This window comes from Myotis daubentonii, chromosome 3 (genome assembly GCF_963259705.1).
Source record: "Myotis daubentonii chromosome 3, mMyoDau2.1, whole genome shotgun sequence".
Taxonomy (NCBI): domain Eukaryota; kingdom Metazoa; phylum Chordata; class Mammalia; order Chiroptera; family Vespertilionidae; genus Myotis; species Myotis daubentonii.
The window spans coordinates 137,278,110-137,289,535 of record NC_081842.1 but is presented as its reverse complement, the minus strand read 5'-3'; the positions used below and the strand labels follow the sequence as shown (position 1 = coordinate 137,289,535).

General features: G+C 38.8%; 1 pseudogene; it reads left to right on the top strand.

The window, feature by feature from the left end:
- The first annotated feature begins 4,251 nt into the window (after nucleotides 1-4,251).
- Nucleotides 4,252-5,564, top strand: LOC132229716 (heat shock protein HSP 90-beta-like; annotated as a pseudogene).
- The last annotated feature ends 5,862 nt before the right edge of the window (nucleotides 5,565-11,426 follow it).

The window sequence follows — 11,426 nt, the reverse complement described above, 5'->3', positions numbered from 1 at the left end:
CTTCTATCAGGAATACAATAGGGTACACAGTTACAAACCCCAGATGCATTAGAAAGATACAGTAAAGGTATATTACAAAGAACTTTACAAACATAAATTCAACAACTCTAATAAAAGGGACCAAATATTTTAAAGACACAAACTACCAAACTCACCCAAGAGAAAAAAAAAAAAAAACTTAAAGGGTGAAGGGACCAAAATTCTGTCCCCTGAAGTTCCCGTTTTTTGGATATTGATCTTAAGCTGTTTATTTAGAAACAAAGGACTCAAAAAAAAACCTTTGATCTCCCCCCATTTTCCTGCCCAAAAGATTCAGGGAGAGAAACCTGCTTCAGGAAGGAGATCTCAGGATGCTGCCTTAGCCTAATTTGAACTACGCTGGTAAACAAAAGGGTTTCAGGCTGCTGTCTGCTACTAGGTAGCCCCTGTGGACCATTGTTTCTGAGTCACCTGGCAAGGGCTTCCCTGACATATGTGTTCCTCCACTCCAGTGGTTCTCAACCTTCCTAATGCCGCGACCCTTTAATACAGTTCCTCATGTTGCAGTGACCGCCAACCATAAAATTATTTTTGTTGCTACTTCATAACTGTAATTTTGCTGTTATGAATCGTAATGTAAATATCTGATATGCAGTATATATTTTCATTGTTACAAATTGAACATAATTAAAGCATAGTGATTAATCACAAAAATAATATGTAATTATATATGTGTTTTCCGATGGCCTTAGGCGACCCCTGTGAAAGGGTCATTCGACCCCCAAAGGGGTCGTGACCCACAGGTTGAGAACCGCTGCTCTACTCTCTCAACTACCTGTAAACCTTCCATTCTCACTTCTGAGATCTAAGACCCCATTCTCCACCCTTTTTCTTTTGTCCAAAATGTCTTACATACCCAATGTTGCCTCACTCTCTTCAGAATTTTCATGGAATGATCATGCCTTTGTGAATTTCCATGCACATGTACTAAAATTTGATTTTCTCCTTTTAATCTGTCTCTGTCAATTTGGTTATTGGCCCAGTCAGAAGAACTAAGAAGGTGGGAGGAAAAGTATTAATATTTTTGTAGCCCTCACCATGGCTTTATACTTATTAAAGAAATTGAGTTCAGAGTTTAAAATTTTCCAACAAAAGAAATATCCAGACCCATATGATTTTACTCATTAATTCTACCAAACATTTAAAAATGAAATTATGCCAATTCTATATAAATTTGTCCTGAAGATTAAAGAGTACAACCTAATTTCCAAACCATTCTTTTAGGTCACCAATATCCTTCTGTTAAATATTCTCCATTAACATGGGTTTAAAAAATCCTCAAAAAAGTGCTAGCAAACCAAATCTAAATATACATACACTAGTAAATCATAATCAACATAATCAAATAGATTATCTGAGTAAACCAAGACTTGTTTAATATCATAAAGCCAATCAATGTAATCAATTATATTAAATAGATAAAAAATAGAAAAGAACAGCCACACTGTCATATTGGTTGATGTAGAAAAGTTATTTGAAAAAACTAACATCCAAAAATTCTCAACAAAGTAGTAAAGGAAGAGAACTTTCTTAACTTTATAAAGCACTTTTTCCTAATATTAGAAGCCAAATTAGGATCTCCACTTTCACCATTCCTGTTCAGAATCATATAAAAAGTCTTAGTCAGTGTAGTAAGGCAAGAAAAATTCAAGGAATTTACCAAAAAGCTTTTAAAACTAACAAGTGGATTTTATAAGTTTGCAGGATATAATATCCACACACAACAATCAATTGTATTGCTATAGACTAGCAATTAACAACTGGGAACTGAAATTTAAAAATATAATTTATAGTAACTCCCAAAAAATGAAGTATTTAGGTAAAAATCTAACAAAACACCTGCAGAATTTGCATGCTAAAAACTACAAAATGCTAGTGAAAGAGACCAAAACAGACCTAAATAAACAGAGAGACATGCTATGTTGACGGAACAGAAGACTCAATGTAGGTAAACTATCAATCCTCCATCACTTAATCTAGAATTATTGTAATCTCTAGCAGGTTTATTTTATTTTGTTTGAAAATGTTATCAGTGGAAGTGGCATTCTTGTGATGTCTCAAGGAAAAGAATTTCCTGAGACTCCCATGGGAAGATGAATGATATTTATTTGGATGAAAATAAACCCCTGGATTTCCAATGTCCCATTCTCCTTCATCTTGTCATGGATAAAATCCAACCCTGTCTTCAGCAGGGCCAGAGTCAAGGCCACTGCCCATAGTTTCTGCTCCATATTAAAGTACAGTCTAGTCCAGCATCCTGTGTGTGTAGTTCACACAGCCATGGGCCATGCGGCTGCTAAGGCCACATGGCTATGAGGAGAGAAGACATGAGCCAACATGGGTCACAGAGCAAAAGAGAACAAGAAAGAGGGAACTCTTTGTCTGGGGATTTTAACCAGGATCTTCTTCAAACTAACTGATTAACTTTCCAAGATTTCCACTGTTCCCCAGGCTAGACTGAGAGGCAAGCACCTCCCCTCTGCCACCCTGACTTCTACTGCACATGTGCCGATCTTCCCTTTCATCCCCTCTCTGCCCCCCAACAATTCAGTAGCAGAAGGGGGAAGGGAGGGGTGTTAATCCCCTTGGAGAAACAATGGTATGTGAAGTGATAGTTTCCTGGTGAAGCTTCGCAGGTGACCATCCTTAAAATATCTGACTTCCCTTTGCCTTCTTTCCTTGCTTAATATTTAACAACTAGCTAATTATGACAATAACAAAGGTGCAAAAATGTTCTAAAATTTATATGGAAAGTCAAAGGAAAAAACCCCAGAAACTATAAAGTTGACAGACTGACACTAATTTCAAAGATCATAATGTGCTTATTGTCTTGCAAATATCGTTTGCAATGTGCTCATACTGGGAAAACAGAAAAATAACTATCACCTTTGCCCGGAAACCGCTCAGTTTGGTGTATACTCATCCTCAGTTTCACACTGTGATTCCTTTCCTTTTATGTTCACAAATACGTGTGTGCCTCTGCTACCCAACAGACAAAACTAAATACCACATGGATGTGTTTGAACGTTTTAGAAAGATCTATGCCTTGGTTAGGCACTATTTTATTTGAGCTAATGCCTACTGGGCCTGACTGCTCTGGACACTAGAATCTCGACCAAACTTTAGTTGGATACTCTGAGTTTGGCTTAAACAATGCATTAAAGCAGCACTACTGAGCATATTTTGCTACATTTGCATTTGGATTGGAATATGACATTATCTCTGCCTTCATGGGCTTCCCAACTTAGTGAGGAAGTCAAACCACAAATAAAGAGATTAGTGAAAAATTTAAATGGGACTAGAAAACAGGTCCAAGACCAGTAATGGAAGCCCTTAACTGTCATGCTGAACAGTTGTAATTTTGGTACATAGTGATGATAAACCATTGAACATTTTAAACAAGGGAGAGCTCTCGCTCTTGCTTATGCTTTGATTCACTTAGCCACTCATTCATTCAATAAGTGGTCATTATTTACTAACCATTAGGTGCTACTCAAGATTCAGAGACTACAAAGGAAACTCAGCCATGACCCTTCCTCCAGCAAGCTCATAATACCAAGAAACACTCTACTGTGCGAAGCTGATTGGTTTACAAGTAAAGCAGGATATTATTTTGATTACCTCTCTTGGCTCCCCCTCCATTCAACATGCTTTAGGTTAACATCTTCTGGTTGAAAGCGGAAATAGGCTGGTATACTTCCTGGCTTTTGTTTTCATAAGCCTAAGCCCCAAAGTAGGAGAATATTATAGACAAATATTGATGGTCGGAGGGAGGTTTGAGCTAAAAGGTAAATGCTTTATTCCCCTATCCTCTCTCTACCAGACAAGAACCGTCCTCATATTACAGGAAAGAGGTGGGAGGGGGAAGAGACTGAGGTCTGTGAGTCTCAGAAGAGCCAAGCCAGACCTGACTCCCCAGCACCCTGCTGCAACAGAGGAGAGACTGCACAGAGCAATAGATGCATCAATTGTCTATGCAGCATATGAAACCCAAGGTGAATTTGCAAAGATGTTTCCATCCCAAGCATGCACAAAAGCAGCAGAATGCCAATGCACCTATTCAAGTGGTTTTCTAGAGACAGACAGTGGTGCTCATGGATAAACTATGTGAATAGAGAGGCTCCATCTCCATCCCACCCCAGCACTGTGGCACAGTCCAGGGGTGGGGAGAGCTGATCCCAAATGTGACTACCTGGCAAGGACAGATAATTCTTTAAGATCCTTACCAATGACTGAGAAGACCACTTGGCAATCAAGCACTTCTCTGTATAAGATCAGTTGAAATTCTGGGTATTGCTACTCATCCCCATCAGGCTCCTTTTGACCTCTTTAAGGCCAAGAACAACAACTTCAAACTCTGGGTCTGCCCTGTGCTCATCATGGACAGATGTGATGAGTTGACACCAGAGTATTTTAATGTCATGTGTAGTGTGATTGACTCTGAGGACCTGCCCCTGAACATCTCCTGAGAAATGCTCTGGCAGAGCAAAATCTTGAAGGTCATTCATAAAAACATTGTTAAGAAGGGCCTTGAGCTCTTCTGTGAACTGGCAGAAGACAAGGAACCATAGGAAATTCCATGAGGCATTTTCTAAAAATCTAAAGCTTGGAATCCATGAGGATTGCTAATTGGCAATGCCCTTCTGAGCTTCTGAGCTATCACACCTCCCAGTCTGGAGATGACTTCTCTCCCATGAGGGAGACCCAGAAGTCCATCTAGCACATCACTGGTGAGAGCAAAGGGCAAGTTGCCAACTCTGCTTTTGTGGAACCAGTGTGGAGGTGGAGCTTTGAGGTAATTCCTATGGCAGAGAATATCAATGAATTCTGAGTGCAGCAGCTCAAGGGGTTTGATGGGAAGAGCTTTGTCTCATTTACCAAGGAGGGCCCAGAGGTACTTGAGGATGAAGAGAAGAAGAAAATGGAAGAGAGCAAAGTCAAGTTGGAGAACCTCTGCAAACTTAAGAAAGAAATCTTGGATAAGGAGGTTATTAAGGTGACCATCTCCAATAGGCTTGTGTCTTCACCCTGCTGCATTGTGACTAGCAACTACGAATGAACAGTTGCATGGAGCACATCCTGAAAGCCCAGGCACTTTGGGATAACTCTACTATGGGCTACATGATGGCCAGAAAGCACCTGAAGATGAGCCCTGTCCACTCCGTTGTGGAGTCTCTATGGCAAAAGGCAGAGGTGGACAAGAATGACAATGCTGTTAAGGACCATGTGGTACTCCTGTTTGAGACTGTGCTGCTCTCTTTTGGCTTTTCACTCGAGTTTCCCCAGACCCACTCCAACCACATCTATCTCATGATCCAGCCAGGAGCAGGCACTGATGACAATGAAGTGACAGCAGAAGGACCCAGTGCTGCTATTCCTAATGAGAGGCCCTCCTTGAGCATGATGAGGATGCCTCTCACACGAAAGAAGTAGATGAGGAATGTCTTATCTCGTGCCCTCTGTATATTAGCTTCATGACTCCTCCAGTAGCCTTGAGTGGTCCCAGCCCTGGTTTCCTCTGCTGATGTCGTGTGCTTCTTCTCTCCTGCCTTTCTGCCTGAGGCAGGAGGCACAGGCTTCAAACCTTCTCTTCCCACATTTGACATTGGGTTTGGATGTTGTGTATTGTGGTGTCTTTTGTTGTTGTTTATTTTGTTCTGAAATTACAGTATGCAAAATAAAGAATATGCAGTTTTTTGTTTTTTGTTTTTTTTTTCATTTGTACTTTATTTTCTTTTTTTTTTTTATTACAAAGGGTATTACATATGTGTCCATTTTTCCCCCCCGCCCTAGACAGTCCCCTAGCCTCCCCTATCCCCCGGTGTCTTATGTCCATTGGTTATGCTTATATGCATGCATACAAGTCCTTTGGTTGATCTCTTACCCCCCTACCTCCTGCACCCACCCTCCCCGGCCTTCCCGCTGCAGTTTGACAATCTGTTTGAGGCAGCCCTGCCTCTGTATCTATTATTGTTCAAAAGTTTATAATGGTCTCTATTATCCATGAATGAGTGAGATCATGTGGTATTTTTCCTTTATTGACTGGCTTATTTCACTTAGCATAATGCTCTCCAGTTCCATCCATGACGTTGCAAATGGTAAGAGTTCCTTCCTTTTTACAGCAGCATAGTATTCCATCGTGTAGATGTACCACAGTTTTCTAATCCATTCATCTACTGATGGGCACTTAGGCTGTTTCCAGATCTTAGCTATGGTGAATTGTGCTGCTATGAACATAGGGGTGCATATATCCTTTCTGATTGGTGTTTCTGGTTTCTTGGGATATATTCCTAGAAGTGGGATCACAGGGTCAAATGGGAGTTCCATTTTCAGTTTTTTGAGGAAACTCCATACTGTCTTCCATAGTGGCTGCACCAGTCTGCATTCCCACCAGCAGTGCACAAGTGTTCCTTTTTCTCCACATCCTCTCCAGCACTTGTCGTTTGTTGATTTGTTGATGATAGCCAGTCTGACAGGTGTGAGATGGTACCTCATTGTTGTTTTGATTTGCATCTCTCGGATGATTAGTGACTTGGAGCATTTTTCATATGTCTCTTGAATTTCTGAATGTCCTCTTTTGAAAGGTGTCTATTTAGGTCCTTTGCCCATTTTTTGATTGGATTGTTTATCTTCCTTTTGTTAAGTTGTATGAGTCCCCTATAAATTTTGGAGATTAGGCCCTTATCAGATATGTCATTGGCAAATATGTTTTCCCACACAGTGGGTTTTCTCGTTGTTTTATTGATGGTTTCTTTTGCTATGCAGAGGCTTTTTATTTTGATGTAGTCCCATTTGTTCATTTTCTCTTTCGTTTCAAGTGCCCTAGGAGCTGTATCAGTGAAGAAATTGCTTCGGCATATGTCTGAGATTTTGTTGCCTTTGGATTCTTCTAGAATTTTTATGGTTTCCTGTCGTACATTTAAGTCCTTTATCCATTTTGAGTTTATTTTTGTGTATGGTGTAAGTTGGTGGTCTAGTTTCATTTTCTTGCATATATCTGTCCAATTTTCCCAACACCATTTATTGAAGAGACTATCTTGGCTCCATTGTATGTTCTTGCCTCCTTTGTCAAATATTAATTGAGCATATTGGTTCGGGCCGATTTCTGGGCTCTCTATTCTATTCCATTTATCTATATGCCTATTCTTGTGCCAGTACCAGGCAGTTTTGAGAACAGTGGCTTTGTAATACATCTTGATATCTGGTATTGAGATCCCACCTACTTTGTTCTTTTTCAGGATTGCTGCAGCTATTCAGGGTCTTTTTTTATTCCAGATGAATTTTTGGAGAGTTCGTTCTAGATCTCTGAAGTATGCTGTTGGTATTTTAATGGGAAGTGCGTTGAATTTATAGATTGCTTTGGGTAGTATGGACATTTTAATGATGTTGATTCTACCAATCCATGAACACGGTATGTTCTTCCATCTGTTTATGTCTTCCTCTATATCTTTTTTCAACATCCTGTAGTTTTCTGAGTAGAGGTCTTTTACCTCTTTAGTTAAGTTTATTCCTAAGTAGCTTAATTTTTTTGGTGTGATGGTAAACAGGATTGTTTTTATAATCTCTCTTTCTGCAGTTTTAAGGGAAAAAAATTTCATCTTTCTCAGGTCTGGTAAGTCAGTTACCATATGCTTTCAGGCTTCCAAAATGTTATTACTGTTTTCTTCTCTCACTATCTTTGTCTTTTTGGGTTTATGCAAGCAACAAATATCCTTTCCTGTTATTTTAGTGGGGTTTAGGCTAGAGCAAAAAGTTAATGTGTATGTTCAGTTCAACATCTTTGCCAGAAGTATCTTCTATAGTTTCTGCATTGCCACTTAAAAATTGAGATTTCTTAGGCTCCATTAACAAAAGGAAACCATCTGAAACAAGGAAAATGATGGTGGTGAGTGAAGTCTGGAGGACTATTTTCAGTTCTGGCCACAACTTTTCAAACTAGCAGAACTGGAATTATTTTACAGGACAGTGACTAGAATATTAATAGAACAATTGAAGGGAACGGGAATGTATTCAAGAGAGAATGAAAATTTCCAGAAGTTGACTTCAAATATTTGAAAAGCTGATGTTCACTTATTTATTCACCCATGTGAGTTCTGCCATGTGCTAGGAAACATTCTTCCAGCCTGTGGACAGAGTAGTAAACATGATCGATTCCCAATTCTGTGGAGCTTATATCTAGTGTGGGAAAACCGATTTTCTCTGGATGTACTCACTGTAGAAGTAGAACAAATGAATAAAAGTCATTAGAAGATAAATTTTAAATGAATACGATGAAGAACTTCAAAGTGTTAAAACTGGTAAAGTGTAATGAACAACTTCTTCAAACCCCTCAAAAGGCGATGAGAACTAGCATCTCCCCCCAAAAAAATGTTTAACAGAGAAGTTAATTGCATTGGCTCTGGTCAGAATCCCAACCCCAATCCTTGGTAACTATTGACATTAACCTCTCTGGGCTTCTATTGTTTCACAGGTAAAATCTGACTAATAATAATATGCTGTATAGGGTGTTGCAAGGATTGAATAAGTTATGTGTGTAAAGTGCTTAGAAGATTACCTGTAGAATACAGTAAGTACTACATAAGCATTAGCTACTATTATTCATTTTTAACCAATTTTTTATTTTGCATACATTTTAAACCTATCTAAAAGTTGCAAAAAAAGTACAATGAACATTATATACTCTTTACCTAAATTGACCAGTTGTTAACATATACCACATTTACTCTATCTCCTTCTGGGTGATTGGTTTGTTTCTTTGTTATTGGATCATTTTAGTATTAGTTAAATCTTCACCCCTACATACTTCTCTATATAATCTCCCACATAGCCATAACAAATTACCATACTCATGAAATTTAATACTGATACAATTCTATTCTCTAATAAGTGGTTCATATTCAGTTCTCCCCAATTGTCCCAAAAATGTCCTTTAACTTTTTTTAAAAAAAACCCATAATCCAGTCAAGAATTGGGTGTTACATTTAATTGTCATATCTTTTTAGCCTCTTTAATCTAGAATCATTCACTAAGCTTTTTTTTGTCTTTTATTACATTTGCATTTTTGAGGAGTCCAGACCATTTTTCCATAATCTACCCCAATTTAGATTTGTCTGATTTTCCTCATGATTAAATTTAAATTTAACATTTCTGACAGATATACTATTCAGGAGAGATGGTTTTTCAGAACATCACCTGAGGGGACACATGATGTCAGTTTGTCCCATTATTCCCATCTGGTTAATGTGGTGCCTGCCACCTTGCCCTTTGGTTATTAGTAAGTCATCTGTGGTGTCATATTCTGAGACTGTGAATTTTCTAGATAGTCTTTCACCTGGTGGTGTTAGCAATCATGTATGGTTTGTTTGTTTTTTTAACCTCACAATGGGCATGGCATGGTCAACAAGATGAACAAAGAAGATTACTTTGGTTCGGGGAAAAAAAGATTGCCATAGGGTACAGTGGGAGCCTATAGCCAGTAGTTAGCTCCACTTAGTAAAAGAATTTATAAGCGCTGGTAAAAATGTACGTATCTGAAAATTACTAGCTGAGTGACACTGGATAAATGTCCTTAAATTTATTTTTCCATAAAACAGGAATTATCATTTCTGTCTGATAGAGTTCATTTGTGTATTGATACAAAGAGAAACTTAAAGATGATGATGATGATGATGATGATGGCTGCACTATTGCAGGATGAATTTGATTCAGTTATGAACATTATTGGATTAATGAACATGGCACATTTAATCAAATGTTGACTCTAAGATATACAAGATGTCATTGAAATTAAGGCATTGCTTCCTGGGTTTGGACAAATTAGGAAGGGTAGGTGTAGCCAGAAGGAAATAGAGAAGTTTGATCTTTGTCATATTCAGACTTTGTCATAATTGGTGATGATGCATCCAGCCTGAAATGCATGCAGAAGTGGTAAGATTCAATGTTGTACTGTTTGAAATAACAATCATCTAAGAGGACTATAAAAACTGTAAGTTTCTAAGCTAAGCTGACCCTTCAGAGGTTGGGTGAGGTTTTGGCCCATTGCCAGGGGAGATAAAGTGTTACATGAATCTAAAAGGTCAGCTCAGGGGAGGAAAGTCAATTTGTGTGTCATCAGATTATAGATAGTAATCATATACTTGCATGTGATAGCATTGGTCTGAATCCTGGTCTTTTGTGGATAGGTTAAGGCAATTCAACATGTACATTGCTGGGAGAGTTGACACAGGAACAGCCAGAGAGGTCTGCAGCCAACTCTGAGAGGTGTACTTCAGATCTGTGCTGTCCAATATGTGGTCACTAGCCACACGTGATTCAGCTAGAATGAAAGAAGCAATAGTCAATGTACTTTTAGGGTATACTTCTCTAAGTTCTCAAGTATTTTTTTTTAATTTAAGGTCCTGGCCAGTGTAGTTCAGTTGGTTGGAGGATGGTCCCATAGACCAAGGGGTCCTGGGTTTTATTCCTGATCAGGGCACATCCAGGAGACAGCCGGCCAGTCGATGTTTCTCTCACATTGATATTTCTCTCTCTCTCCCTTCCTCTTTCATATATATATATATATATATATATATATATATATATATATATATGGAAAACAAAGCTTGAATTTATATTTAATTTTAAATTGATTAAAATAATATAAAATTAGGTTTTTAGTTCCTCTGTTAAACTAACTCATTTTAAGTGCTCAATAGGCACACATGGCTAGTGCTATTCCAGTAGGATAGTGTAGATATAGAACATTTTCATCACCACAGAAAGTTCTATTAGCACTGCTGAGGAAGTGTTGATAACCTGCCAAAAACCCATGCATAGTGGAAAATAGTTGTTACTAGTCTCACTCTAAAGACCATGAAAGATGTCTAGTGAATAAAAGACTATTTTCTTTGGTCTTATTGCCAACTAAAGGAAAAAAGACTGTGGCAAGCCAGGAGATATTTGATAAAGAAATGGCATCTATTTATACCCCCCCCCCGCGCCTCTTTAATGTGGGGAGGGTGAGCTTCTAAACCCTAAGGTCCCCCAGAAGCAAGCTACCTAGAATATTCTCTCTTAAGAGACTATTTTTATATGAGCCATTGTTGGATTCTACTCTCCTTCTGGCCTCTACATTCCCCAGGCAGCTGACTGCCAAGATGGTTGGCAGTGCCCAGGTGTGATACCAGGTAGCTGCTTTTCCTCTCTGTGTGCCGTGTTGGCCCTCTCTAAGTGTAGTTTGCATCCATCTGCTCCTGTCGCCCTTCCATGCTGCAGAGTTAGGTGTTGTTTTGTCCCCTGGAGGAAGCCCATATTGTTCTATTCCTACCACAGAAAAAACAAATCAGGAGTAACAAGAAAAAATATGGAGTGTAAGCATGTGTTTCCAGGTCATCAACATGCAAGCAAAC